The sequence below is a fragment of the Phodopus roborovskii genome, unplaced genomic scaffold, assembly GCF_943737965.1.
Source record: "Phodopus roborovskii unplaced genomic scaffold, PHOROB, whole genome shotgun sequence".
Lineage (NCBI taxonomy): Eukaryota > Metazoa > Chordata > Mammalia > Rodentia > Cricetidae > Phodopus > Phodopus roborovskii.
Genome location: NW_026126574.1, coordinates 122586 through 137980, shown reverse-complemented (window position 1 = coordinate 137980; position 15395 = coordinate 122586). Strand labels below are relative to the sequence as shown.

At 42.5% G+C, this 15395-nt stretch overlaps 1 pseudogene; it reads left to right on the top strand.

The window, feature by feature from the left end:
- LOC127235933 (sodium- and chloride-dependent transporter XTRP3A-like) overlaps positions 1-15395 on the top strand; it is a 205519-nt pseudogene that overhangs the window by 110052 nt on the left and 80072 nt on the right.

Genomic DNA, 15395 nt, shown 5'->3' with positions numbered 1-15395 from the left:
ACAGGCTATCCTTGAACCTGCTATGTAGCTGTGTATCTGAGGATGACCTTGAACCACTGATCTTCTTGCTTCTACCTCCCAAGTTCTGGGATTATAACTATACACCACCATACATACCCAGTTTATGGAGAGCTAGGAATAGAGCCCAGGGTCTCATGCATGTTAGGCAAGCACTCTGAACACTGAGCTACATACATCTCCAGCACAAATTGACCTTTCTTGAAGTTATGAATTCTCTCCAATAGAATACACTTAAAATGGGCCAGAAAGGCAACACAGTAAGAAATGAAACTGTTGGTATATAAAGCAGACATAGGGCCCGTAGCCAAAGTAGGGAAACAAATGCAAATCAGTAGAAAAAGACAGCCCAGTAAAAACTGATCAAGGGCTCAGGCAGACTTTCAGAAACCCCGGGCTCTTTTGATGGCCCAGTGAGTAAGTGGAAAGGTTGCAGACTTGTCAGTTGTCAGGGAAGTCAACAGGCAAATGGAAACATCACTGCACAGTCATAAGTCGACACAAAAATTTAAAACTGGAACGGCTGGGCCAGTGAAATGTTAAGGTCACTTGCCTGGCTCCCACAAATTGTCTCTAACTTCAACTCATGCTATGGCACCTGCTCCCAATAAATGCTTGTTTAAAACACACACACAAACACGCACACACACACACACACACACACACACACACACACACACAGAGAGAGAGAGAGAGAGAGAGAGAGAGAGAGAGGAACATGCTAGAATGTACACACTAGTTCTGTTCATAGTAACTGCAAACTGGAACAACACAAATATCCATCAGTGATAGACTGGAACTAGGCATGGTGGGAAGCAGACAGGGTTGGGGGTGGGGAAACATATAATCTGAAGCTTAAGTGGCCTGAGTGCCTTCTGCTGATTGTGCCTGCTTTCTTTACTGTTTGAAGGTGAATAGTTCTGGGATAGGTAGTTTAAGCTTGTTGGGGTGGGGGTGGAGTAGTCGGGATTTGTTTTTGTTTTCTATTGCAGATGAAACTGTCAGAGGTGTTAAATGACTTGCCCCAAGTCAGAGACCTTAACCAGTGGTGGAGTGGAGACATGGACCTAAAGTCACTCAGCAATAGCATGAAAATCTTAGGTTTCCGCCTAGCCTAGGGCCTAGCCTAGGGAATGAGACTCTGTAGCTTGCACAGGCTGTCTGGAGCCTGAGCTGCAGTTCCAGCAGGTACCTGGCAGTGGCAGGTAACCTGCTGTCCCCTTGTGGCAGGACAGGCTCCCCACCCTCTACTGAGGTGGAAAAGTGAGCAACCTGCAGATTGAAAATTTAAGTCCCCAACCACAAGTTGAAACACAAATCAAAAGGGTTGTGAGTTGCTTCTTTACTTTTTATTAATAAAGAAAAAGATTGGTTTGTGGATGTGGGGACTTATTTTGGGTTTGAAATTATAGAAGGCAGGGAAAAAACAAATAATCCCACACACAGATACTTTGTTTCTTGGTCCTGCTGTTGTTTAGCTTTTACAATGTTTTCTCTGACAGGGAGTTGAAGGGGTACAACAGACAGCTGCAAACTCACCATGCATTCCTGTTAGTGGAACAACAAGCAGGGAACTCCTGGGACTCAGACCCGGACCTTCCTAAGGTCAAGTACCTTTCTGAAGCCTGTATGGCATGAAGTCTCAGCATGTATTTAAAACAAAATTCCTCTCCAACTCCATTTCTCTAAAGCCTTGTCTAAAGTACAAGTCAGCATTCTGAGGCAGAAAATAACGTGATCACTGTCCTTTAATAAGATCAAAATGTTAACAACATTCTAAGCCCTTCAGAAAAGGGGGTTGGTTCAATAAATTGTGGAACATTCACATAATGGTCCCCTTGACAGCCTTGGAGGTAAAGTTTTAATAAGATTTTATCATGTATTAAGTGGAAGGAGAGGAAGTCAGATTCAAAACTGGTAACATTTTAAAGCAGTTGTGCTTAAAATCATGCATGGAATGGATAACTAAAAAAAGTATTCTAAAGTGTTTACAGTAGTTCCCTGGGTGGCTCTTGTTTACCTAATAGAATGTGTGTGTGCACCTGGGGGAATTAATCAGCCCTTCCTTCTCACCCTCACAACTTTGAAAGATGCTAAACTGGTATATGACAAATTTTAACCTGTTTAAGAAAATTCCAACCCTCCCTCATCCTGTTACTCTATCTAGACCAAAATCAAGTCAACAAAGGGTTAAGCTATAGATTTTTAAAAGGTCATTCTTAATTATCTGTCTCCTTTATTATAATTTTGAAAGGCCCCCATGAGACCCCAAGAGTTTGGAGCTTATCAGGGTGAAAGTCCCTTGCCCCCAAGAGACAAGACCAGACCACTGGATGCAAGTGCAAGAGGTTATTTATTGTTTACACAGGTACCTGTGGATGCTTCAGTCTTTCTGGGACTGAGAATGCTGAGGTTAAAATATAGGGTTGGGGTGGCAAGAAGCAGGCTTACAGAAGCAGAAGCATGGTTACAGGGATTTCATTGTTTCATCTAATTGTAGCAGTTGTAGTTAATCAAGGACAGATGGTTATATGAGGTTGGGCACAAAGGATACAAAGAATTCAGTTATGACTATCTCAGAATCCAGGATACTGTCCTGCTGACCTTGCTTTGGTCCAAGCTGCAGACCCCAGATATCTGGTTGGTGCTGGAATAGAACAGCACCTGGTTCCCTCCTGTACTTTTTTCATAACTTGACCTTGGCAAATTAGTAAGAGTAATTTAAACAAGCAATAAGCATAGTGGGGGTCTTTCACTATCCTATGCAATTCATGTTTAATCCAGTCACTAAGCTCCTCCCTTCTCCAACTGCCTGCGAGTTAGTAATCCAACTTCCTATTAGGTACCTTCTTCTCCCTACCTTGGCTGTGTTTTGTTTTGTTTGTAAGACCCTCAGAATGAGGAGTCTCATAATTTCAGTCGGTACCCCCAAGAACTCAATGTGTAGTACAGCTGCTGCAACACGCAAGAGGATTTAATGAACAGGAAACATTTGAGCAAATGGGCTCCTCCAGCAGGCAAGCTAGAGATAAGCCGCCTCCCCCTCCCTCTCCCCCCCACAGGTGTTTTTATAGGCAAACCCACAAGCTTAGGATGGGGGTGGGGCCTTCTGTCTATTGAGTATGTGACTCTTTCAGGCCAGATGGTCTCGCTATTAGGGTCAACAGACCTTAGGGCCTCAGAGTGTGCTAATTAATTTTGTCTGGGCAAACTGGAGTTGCAGCTATCTCTTTGTTTCCTAAGGACCTTATTCACCACCTGCTAACTCACAAGAAAGGAGGGGCAGTGTGAATTCTTGGTATCTTCTTATCTCCCTTGTGAGTGGAAGTTAGCAAATTCCAAGGAACAGATATTGGTTTACAGGTTAGTCCTTCATTTCAAGTGAGGGGTTTCTTTAACTTTACTTTTTTTGTCTTTCAGTTTAGTTGGAGAACTTTCTTGTTACCATATTGTGTTTCTCTTTCTGACTCTCCTTACCTGTAAAATCAGATGAGCACTTGGTCATGGACACTGGGAGCTTTAGAGTTTCTCTATCACCCTGCTCATCCAGTCCTCCAGTGCAGGGAAGCCAGAGGAAGAATCCTATTAAAAACTTACTAAATGAATGAGCCAGAGCTGCAATGAAAGCCATACATTCGGACTAAGAAGGTAGATCAGTGGATTAAAGCACTTGCAGTGCAATGGTGAGGGTCAGTTTGGATACCCAGAACCCAGGCAAACATCTGGCAGTTGTAAGAGTCTGCACTCAGGAAGCAGAGACAAGATCCTTACAGCAAGCTGTGTGGCTTCACCAGCCCATCAGAGAACTCTGAGCTCAAATAAGAGACCTTAGCTCAGTAAACAAAGTGGAGACTGATGAAGGAAGACACCCACCATCAATTTCAGACTTAGTAAACGTGTGCACGTGCATACACACACACACACACACACACACACACATACACACACACATAAAGTCAAGAATGGGAGATGCTGAAGGCACTCCCACACCACTCTGGATCCATAGTACTCAACTTCCAGCAAGTTATTAGTATCACCCAAACCCATGGTAAGGATGGACCAGCTACAAAAGCAAAATTGTCGATGCTAGAGCACTGTTTCTCAGCCTCTAGGTCACAACCCCTTTGGCAAACTGCTGTCTCCAATATCAAAATAACAGTTAGGTAGCAATGAAAATAATTTTATGGTTTGGGGTTACTATAGCATTGTAAGAAGTTTGAGAACCAATGTTCTTGAGTATAAAGGAAGGATGTAAGATGTCTCCGGACACAGATGCAATCATGCCAGTTAACAAGGAGTTTGTTTATAAACTGCCAAAAACCTGGAATCCAGTAGACTGTAACTGCTTCCTTCAGCCAGTCCTGAACACACAATGTTAATTCTTAGGGTTATGTTCCAGGTGTCCCTACTCTCTGCATGACTCTGTTGCTTCAACCCCTACAACAAAGAAGAAAAAGAAAACCAACAAGGAGGCTGAAGGAATTTTACCAAATCACACTTTCAAAAAAGTCAGCAGACCAAAGACCAAGGTATTAAGTACTTCCGGCTTCAAATGTGCTGAATACCAACCAATGTGTGAAAACATACATGCACATGCATGAACAGTGTGCTTGAATGCATGTAAAATGTGTGGGAGAAAGGCAGCAGTCATGTTACTGAAGAAAGATTATAGATTATGCATCCCCCCTCTTAATTATTCTCTAGATGATATTTGAACAAGGGGAAAATTAGAGGGCATTTGACTCCATAGAGTGTCATCATTTTCAGAGTTAATGTTCCATTCCTCTTTAATGCTTCCCTTCCTTCCCCTTCCCTCTCTTCCCCTCCCCTTTCCTTCATTTCCTTTCTTTTCCTTCCTTTGCCATTCCTTCCCTTTCATTTCATTCCCTTTTCTTTCCTGTGCTTTTAGTCCCTTTAATTCTGCCAATTCTCAAAATGTTAATTTTTTTTGAGACAGGTTTTCTCCGTGTAATAGTTCTGGCTGTCCTGGAACTGACTCTGTAGATCAGGATGGACTCAAACTCAGCAAGGGCTGGGAGTAAAGGCATGAGCTACCACCACCCAACCAGGATCTGACTTTTTAAATGGGGCCTGTTAAGACTGATACTTCCAGTTCACAGACCATACCTTGGAAGTAGATTCAGGGTTATTCAAATGTCCCCATTCTGTCAGATTCTGGGGGTTTAGCCCGCCACCCTGGGTCCTAAATCATAGCATTAGCTTTCCATCCTAGTATAAACAGTCCCACTGTGGCTGGCTCCAGAATGCCACATAATTGCAGGGTGAAAGCCTAGAAAGAGGTGAGGATGGCTAGGTGTGTGAGCTGCACCAGAAAGGCTTGTATACACCACTGGAGTGAAGCTCTATGGTGACCATGGCTCAAATGAACATTCAGCCTGGGCGTGGCACACACCAAAATGTCCAGGAATGGATGGGGACTCACCCTACAGTGTTTACTTAAGACTGTGTACACACATTCAGGCTGTGTCTTGTTCTGTTTCTGCAGTTCTGGGTAGAACAGAACCCGAGCATCAGCGAGCAGGCATTAAGCCTCTACCTAGTATGTACAATTCCCAAATTGAGATTCCAAGTACGAGGCCATAAAGTTGTGGTCTAGGCCATAGAAGTCCCCTCTGCTGCTCTTCCCTGGCATTTTCAGCATCAGTCCTGGTAACAATCTACTCCACTGGGCTTCATGCTGTAGAACATTTTCTACAGATGTTCAAGGCAGTCTTTAAGCACTCCCAGGATTGACCTTGTCTGTTACAGAGGAAAAACATGCCCAGGAACCAAAGGTGACTTCAGGAGGTGTAAGGAGATTTAAACCATCCCTGTCTCCAAATTGGGACTCTGTGAAACTCTGCTTCTATATTTAACATGATAAATGCTAGCACTCCTCTTGAGGCTCTCTCAGTCAGGGCTTTGGGTGAATATTGGAGGGGGCCTGGCCAAGACCTTGTGTGTCCTCTGTGCTCTCTTTTAAAGGTCCCATGTACCTTTTGTTCCAACCTCTTCTCTAGTTCTGCCCTTCTCTGACTGAACATAGGAATATCTGATGTCCTCCCTCTATCTACGGACTTGGTCCCCTCACATCTCCTGGAAACCTCATTCTCCCCAAATCAGAAGTATCACATGCAGCCTTTCTAGGTACCTAGGCTAAGCCATCTCTCCTCTGTGGTGATGGGTGTGGTAATGGGTGTGGTAGAAAGGATAAGTGACAACTCTCAGTGTCCATGGGTTGATAGCGAAGCCTCCATTCTCATACATGATAGAATTACCAGTAGCTGTAAGTGTGTGGGGGGTTTGTGTGTGGGGGGGTGTGAGCATTCCCCATGTCCCACCCCCAGAAGTCCTAAACCTACGGAGTTTAAAAACTTCCCCATAGGATTGTTCACAGTCAGTAATCACTGTCTTAAATTTTGTTCTTAGAAGAAGGGGAATAAAACAAAAATCAGTTACAAGGCAAGACTTATATTATGGGTGAGCTAGCTGAGATGGAGCCTATATTGGGGCAAGAAGGAGCAAATGTATAAACATCCTATGCACAGAGCAGGTGGAGCTTTCACAGAAGGCTGTTTACTGAAATGATTGAAGAAGGACTTGTGTATGAAGGAGCCCAGAAAGCCTGTGTCAATGGCATCATTTAAATGAGCATATCAGATAGAACTAAGGGCAGAATACTCCAAGCAGAGGGAACTGTGGAAAAAGCATAGAGAGCATGCATACATGAAGCAGAGACCAAGGTAGTGGTAGGAGTGGTGAGAGAAGTAGGTCCTTAAGGGTTCCTTATTCACAGGCAGACGAAGAAGAAGAGGAGGAAGAGGGGGAGGAGAATAGGAGAAAAAGAAGAGGAGGAGGAGGAGGAGAAGAAGAAGTGCTTTGCTTTTTACTCCTGAGGGCAAGGCCAGGGTTAAGCAGGAGAGTGGTATTGTCATCACTGAGGCACACAGGAGGATGGTGGCCAGAGAGTAAGGGGATAGTGGGTGATGGCGGGGATAGAGAAAGGGCTAGAAGACAAAGCTTGAAGCTTTAGATCCAGGTGACCAGGGACAGTAAGAAAGGCTTCAATTTTCCTCGCCTGTGCTTTTGCTGTTTGTTGCTAAAGCATGAATCTGAGCCAAACCCAAAGGGAACCTGGAGAGTAAACTGAAGTGGGAGGAGGTAAGTAAATAGAACTAAGGAGTAGGATGGATAGAGCCCTGCATCCAGCTTTTACTTGCAAGTGGCTCTTCAAGTGTTCCCCATCAAAGCAAGCTCCAGGGTAACCCAGGGGGTGTGTCTTAAATCAAGAAAGTGTAGGCCTCAAGAAGGAAATCAGGCTAATGGACACCTGCTGTTGGTTTTGTAGACAACTAAGGTATGTAAGTGGAGGGGAGACCAATAGTCAGAAAACATGAGTCGACTTCATGTAAGCCACTAAATTTGGGTTCTCTCGCTCTCTCTCTCTATCTCTCTATGTCTCTCTGCTCTGTCTCTGTCTCTGTCTCTCTCTCTCTCTCTAGATTCCCAAAGGGATAGAACTCAGTGCAAGGCCTTGGCCATAGTGATAAATGTCACACAGAAATGAGTCTATCTTCCAGTGAGACCCTTGGGTTATGCAAACAGGGTACTGCTATGGCGGTTATAAAGATAAGTCATTGCACACTCCAAATAAGCTATTGTATGAGTAGGAATTCTGTAAAATAGAGAAATTCATGAGGAATAAAATGCAAACTCAGGGTCTAATGGTGAGGTTTAGTAGTAAGACAATGACTTAGCATGAATGAGGCCCTAGGTTGAATCCTGCACACACACACACACACACACACACACACACACAATCAACATCAAAAAACCCTGAAATTCTGCTACCCAGTGATAATAATAGCTCCTATTTTTTATTTTAAAAGTGAGAGCTACATTTTACAATTCATTTGATGCTTTGCTCTTAAAATTAACCTAGCCTAGTTTGGCCAGCAAAATGGCTCAGTGAGTAAAGGCTCTTGCTGCCAAACATAATAACGAGTTCAATTCCCAGAATCATATGATAGAAGGAGAGAACCAACTCCTGAACACTGTCCTCTGATATTTGACTCTGTATATATGACTTGGCATACGTGAGAAAACACCTGGTCAGGCATGATGAGTAATAGCAATCACATAGCTGAGGCAAAGAGATTTTAATTTCAAGACCATTCTATGGTACAGACTGAGATCCTGTCTCAAAAAAATGAGATAAAATGAGAGAGAGAGAGAGAGAGATAAAAGAAATGAAGGAGGAAAGAAAGGAAGAGACAATAAAGTGGGGGGAAAACTTTTGTAATAATTTTCAAAGTCATATCCTATTATTTAAAAATATAAACTTAATGGCTCAATAGCATTCCATTTATAAAGGTAACAACACATTTAAGCATTTTCCAGTTGTGGAAGCTAATTTCTTTAAAATTTGACACTTTATTATTAAATAATTAAAAACTTCTAGTGGAAGAGTTGGATCCATTTATAATCATTATCACACTATATTTGCTGATTTATTATTATTATTATTATTATTATTATTATTATTATTATTATTATTTTGAGGCAGGGTTTCTCTGTGTAGCCTTGGCTTTCCTGAAACTCACTCTATAGACCAGACTGGCCTCAAACTCAGATCTGCCTGCCTCTGCCTCCTGAGTGCTGGAAGTAAAGGTGGGTACCACCACCTATTGGCTATTGGTTATTTTATGTTCTTGCTGTTTGATTGTTGCATTCTGATCTCTTATAATACAACATATAATTGCTTCTCTCTCAAATGATTATAGGTTTTAAGTTCCCATTTTATTCTTCTAATATTTAAATTTTTGAAAAATTGTTCATTTCCTTCATCAGCATCATGAATGAAATGTTATCTTTGATATCACCCTTTGTAGTTCAAACTTTTAACACATTAGCATTCCATTTTATATTGTTATAACTGAATAGCACCCAGTGAGTAATATATAAAGCACAGACATGTGTTCAGCTCATCAATCTGAAGGCTGAACATTCTGAGAGTATGATGCCTGTATAGGCTACTTTTCCCATTGCTACGACTAATGCTTGACAAGGGCAACTTAAGGAAAGAAGATTTTGGCTCACAGCTTTAGGGTACAATGCTTCCTGGCAAAGAAGTAATGGCACAATGCTGCTGTTTTCCCTACTACCACCCTACCACCAACACTCTCCCATATCTGTTTGCATGCACACACACACATACACAGAGTTGCATGTTCACAATTTATTTATACACATGTATGTAGAGGCCAAGAAGTCAACATTGTGTCTTACTCGATTGCTCTCTAGCTTATTATAAAAAATTAAAAAACATTTATTTTTATTTTATGTCAAGGAGAGTTTTGTCTACATGTATATCTGTATGTACAAGCCTGGTGCCCATGAAGGCCAGAGAGGGTGTTGGATCTCCTGGATCAGGAGTTACTGATAGTTGTTATCTGTCATTTAGGTGCTGGGAATTGAACCCATATTGTTTGCAAGAGCTGCAAGTACTCTTTAACCACTGAGTCATATCTCTAGCCCTTTTGTGACTGAACTCACCAATTCTGCCAGACTGACTGGCCAGCAAGCCCCAAGGACTTACTGTCTCTGACTCCTCAGTGCTGGGATGGAAGGCATAATCAGTTTTTTTCTGTGGGTGTTGGGAATCAAAAATCAGGTCTTTACATGTATAGGGCAAGCCTTTTACAACAGTCCAGAACTCTAGTCCTTTGAATGTTACCATATTTAAGGTAAGTCCTCCCTTTTCATTTAAATATTCCTGGAAACATCGTCACTGACAGATCCAGAGGTATGTCCCTATGGTGATTCTGAATCTTGTCACCTTAACAGTGAAGATTGCTCATCAGAGTCCCAGTATCTGCTCTGCTTTATCCGTGTTGTAACACAACAATGGAAACATAGGAGCTCTGCCTAGAAAACATTTTAATCCAAAGCCACTCCATCTATATGTCCCATGAATTCATTGATCCAGAGCCATCATAACCCCATCATCTTTCACAGGTCCCACCTTAATTCATATTCCAACACATGAAACTTGAGGAATACCTACAAATCACAGCATGCTTTTCCTTCTTGCTCCTTTCCTTACCCTATTCTATGTAGCATATCTTTAAGATATAATCTGGGATTCCATATGTGATTATTTTACCATTGGTATCATGTTTCCCTAGTCATGACTTCCTTTTCTCATTTACATTATTTGTCCAGTGAAAACAACAGCATTATTTTTATCCTTCATTGTTTTGCTTATTGATTTACTATTGATACTTATTTTATAACACAATTTCATACTTGTGTTCTTTCTTCTGATCCCATGCTGCAGCTCATCAACAAGTAGTTCAAGAACAGAAAATAAAAGATTCGATGTCGAGACTGTCTTTCCTCTCAATGGGCAGTCATTTCCTTTTCTCAGAATCTGTAGATTTTTTTCTATTGTTTTCAGATATTTAATTCTTTGATGGAGAATGTTTTTGACTGATTTTATTATTAATTCTTAGGTACCCTGGGCACTTCAAGTATTGCAGAAATATATGTGATGTTCAGTAATCTCAACCACACTATCAGAAATTGTCTTACAAATTTCTTTATTGCACACACGTCAACTGTTGTGTCTGTGGTGTTCTATGCCCCTCAGTTCTAGATAGAATAAAGGCTTATGCTTGCTGGCCATGCCTTCTCTCTGTTCTTATGATGTCCACCCCTTGATCCTTTTTTCTATGAGCTTAATTTATTATTATGACTGTGCTGTACTTTTTGCTCCACTGGGCTTTACATCCAACAATCATATTTTTTCATCTTTAAGAAGCATGTTTTCATTTGCACTGTTGATCATCATTGCTTGATGATATCTGATATACAAAATTCCTTTCTGCTTCTTCTCTTTCTCACAGCAAGTCTATTCTACAGGAAGACATGTGTTCTAACACTGAAGTTTTATTGTATGTGTCTTGATCTACAGTGTCTTATCATAAGTTCAAAGAATACTTATCATTGCCCATCTTTATGGATAGACTTTCCCCTGTCTTATCTATTGCACACACAAGTAAAGTTAGAGGAAGTTAAAATAATTATTTGTGCTTTTTAAAAACCTATTTATTTTGTTTGCGTAGCAGGCAGAGGACAACTTTTGGGAGTTCATTCTCCCCTTCTACCATGTGTGTCACAGGAATCAAACTCAGATCATCAGGCTTGGTGGAGAGCACCTTCCTTCACCTGCTAAAATATCTTACGGGGCCTGGTGTGAATTTTTAGATGCACTGTTCTTATCAACATGTGTGACTTTCAAGACATCTCCGTCATCATCCTCCAGTAATATCTTTATTACCTACCCTCTTAAATAGAACCATTACTATAGAACCGTTATCACCAGCAGTCTGTGGAGGGCCTACTCCTTGCCAGAACTAAAGGCAGTGATGAGCCAGATAAAGTCTTCCTCTGTCCTCAGTGGCTTAGAAGTCTGGGGGTAGCATAGCTATAAATAGTATAGGGACAATTGCCTTGAGAGGAGGAACTATCAGACCAAAGATGAAGAAGACCCCACCTCTGTATTTGAAGTATGGGGGGATGTGTAAAACGTTCCGTAAAACCTAAAAGATATTAATCTGTAGTCACCCTGGACTCCAGCTTTGCCCGGTGTCATGCGGAACTAATGGGTAAAAGCTCCCTCAATGGTAAGGAGACAGATACCAAGAGAAAATGGCAGTAACTTATTACTCAAAAAGTAAGTCATACAGATTAGAGGGCAGAGAGGGAAGCCTCTGGAGAAGCCAAATGTGTGCAGAAAATGGACAGGGGGAGACAGAAATGAAGGTGTTAAGACCTCTGAACCAGGGAACAATGGTCGTAGAGGGAAAGAAGTCCTTGGAGATCAAGGGGGTGTGTGTAAATTTTATCTCAAGTGTAAAGAGCAAGGAAAGAGGATTTGACCAGGTAAGAGACTGAGGGCTAAAATAAGCAGAATGCCACAGTCTGTGACACAGCCTTGGAAACACTTATAAACTGAGAGCCAGAAGACCAGTGTGGAGATATAATCGTGCTTGGTACAATGCAGGTAGAGATACATTGGCAGGTTTCAGGGGTCTAAGGAATAAAAGCCAGTCACTTCCTCCCAGCCATCCTTCAACTCAGTGTTCCACCCACCTGAACTAGCACAGACATACATGTAGCAGGTGTGCTAACAACAACAACAACAACAACAACAACAAAATGCTCATTTGTGCTGTAGTTATCTGTTGTGCATGACAAGAGATTGAAAATGCCAACATTGAAGGTGACAATGCCGGTTACAGGCAGAGGGATGAGAAAACACAACTAATGATAAGAATTATTGATTCATGTAAAAAGTCCGCACAATAAAATGGGAATCAAATTCTCCAAGTCTAATGCAGTGGCCAAGGAAGCCTGTAACAAAGCTTTTCGGAGGTTGAGGCATGAAGATTGCCAGCTTTTGCCATACAATGAGACAGTGTTTTAAAACAAAACCAAAACCAAACAAAGAGTATCCCCTCCAAATTACTTTACTGCTTCAAAGGAAAAAGTTAAGATTTAGCAGAGAAATCTAGCAGATGCCACCTAAGTAAGCCACATGAGCAAAGTCCGAATTGCCAAGAAGGGGCAAATGGACATCTTGTACCTCTGGAGGAGGACATCAGGTCACTTTATTGTTTCTGCCAGAACCGCAAGTGAGGGACATTCCACAAAATAAATTGCTGGTAAACTTATAAAGTGTGGGGGGGGGTGGAGGGGAAGATAAAACCCTTGAGGAAACATTAAGACCAGATCTGAAGATATGACTATGTTCTGGAACCTATCCTGAGAAACTAGTAAAATTTCAATGGCTCTGTATAGCAAATGTCCTGGGTTTTGTTTCTTTGTGGGTTTTGGGTTTTTTGTTTGTTTGTGTTGCTTTGTCTTTTGCTTTTGTTTCTTTCATACAATCTTGCTTTTGTGCAACCCAAGTGGAGATACTGAAATGAGGGGAAAGTAGTGACTTACAGCAACAATAATCACCTCATACAGCCTTGTGGGGTACCTAACATGCTTGACCGCTTCATCTGGCCCCATTCATGTGGATATAGGTCCTACACACCCAGTACTTAAGCTAGTGGCTCTCAATTCTCCAGCATGTAGCTCCTCCCCCTTGGGACCCTGGAGGACCGCAATCATGATGTTCCCTGGCCATACTCCATGAGGATGAAAAGCTGCAAGCCTCTGGAATACACATGCCATTTCTTTTTCTGTTCTTCTTTCTTTCTTTCTTTCTTTCTTTCTTTCTTTCTTTCTTTCTTTCTTTCTTTCTTTTTCTTTTCAATATTTTGATGGACAAAGAGGCCAGCCCAGACCCATAGGGTAGGGGAGAGAACTCTCCTTTTGGTGCAAGGATTACTGAAGAATAGTGACCATTCACCAAGTATGCTCCTTGCTGGCCCTTCCCCTCTGATGTCTCATTTGGTCCCAGCTACCTACCCTCTGGGGATGTACACAAATGCCACCCCCTGCTTAATGTGTGCCTGGTGCTGAACATGGCATGCACGAGTGTGAGGTCATTTCATCTTCACCACACCACTTAGGGGTGTTGGGCCATCGTAATGATACCTGGATGCAGAAGCCAAGCATCTATGCGAACATACCAGGTGTGGCCTACTGCACCCTTCCAGAGTGACCTTCAGTGACTGTCCCCTGGCACCTCCAGGATGTGATTCTCCTAGTTTGTAAAAGCAAAGGATCTAGAGCCATCAGTTTTCATACATGTTCAGTATACCTTTCATGCCCAAGAAAGGGAAGCAGACAGGAAGTCTGAGCCATTGTTTAGGAATGAGGAAGGGTCCACCTGATGTGACCTCCTCCATCTTTGGAAGAAATATGTCCGGGGCATTAGAACTCATCTTCAAACTGCCTCCTCATGATGAAGAGCTATGAAGGCCATCAGAGTGTGCTGAGGCAGCAATGTATGCTGTATATTGGAAAACAGGGGAGACTGCCTGGCCCCTTGGGCACTGACATGCACTTACTGGCCTGAGTTCTCAGTGGAGTGGGAGGAGTTGCTCTGTAATGCTATTGATACCTGTATAGTCTGCCACATGCAAAGTCAACAACTTACAGCTCTCCTGGTTATGTTTGGGATGACAAAGGTTGACAATACTCCCAAGGGAACACACTTTAGAGCAACCTAATGGCAAATTCTCACTTCTCACAGTGATACACACTATGGGACCTCATAGATCAGACCTGGCTGGGGGTAAGTGTTGTCTGTCTGTCACACTCCTGCCACATGGATGGGGCTGGCTCCAGGAACTCGACCTGCAAAAGGAGCAAGTTCACATCAGGCATGTAGTTGGCCCTTCTCCATAGTTCTGCTGGGTGGTTTTGGGAAATCTCTGAGCTTTAGTTTGCTCTTTGGAAGGAGGACAATGTTTTTGTGTGAACTAACTGCATAAACAAAATACTGAGCCCAGGACCTGACACTTAGATGTCAAAAATCCATTACTGATCTACCATCTCAGATGATCAGAGTTGAGTGGTAGTAATTCCCAAGATGATGTCATAGGTGTGGTATCAGGTCTAATGAAACCCTAAAGGAAGAGTGTTCTTGTTTGGGGATCTCACCATAGTTGTGTCATTCAAGTCCCACTGGTTAAATGACACACATCTGATCTTCAGCATGGCCCTCTGCTTTGCTCACAGGTGTTGCTATTGTGGTGGTCTCCTTCTTCCTCTCAATGTACTACAACGTCATCAATGCCTGGGACTTCTGGTATCTCTTCTACTCCTTCCAGGTAAACCAACCTCTGGTCAGAGAAAAAGCAAAAAGGGTAGAAGATGCAGGGCCACTCACCAAGTGGGGAGCTGGTAGAGGATGAGAACGCCCCCCTGTGGGAACCCTCTCAGTGAGGGGGGGAGCATGATGGGAGCCACAAGCCAAGCAGGGATGACAGAATCTGGATCCACTACTTATCACAATGTAAGCCAAACTATGCACTGTGTGTGCGCACGTGCGCATGCATGTGCGTTTGCATGTGTGTACACACATGTGCACAATCATTTCTGAGGAGCAGGTCCACAGCACTCATTGGAATATCTACAGGAATATTTTCAATGACAAGCATTTTAAACAGTGCATTACTTAATTCTTGTTACTTATATTCTGGAAGGGTCTAGGCTTTGTGGAAAATAAATATGAGCCACAATTCCACACTAAGCACTGGAATGTTCCTCTCCACCAGTCACATTCTATCCCACCCCACCCCCATCTTCATCCTTTTCACTCTCAGAGACTCTAATCCCACTGCCTCCATATCAGCCTCTTTCCAGATGGAAAAAGAAGAGAAGGACCAAGGAATTACCACTCTAATATCCATGCA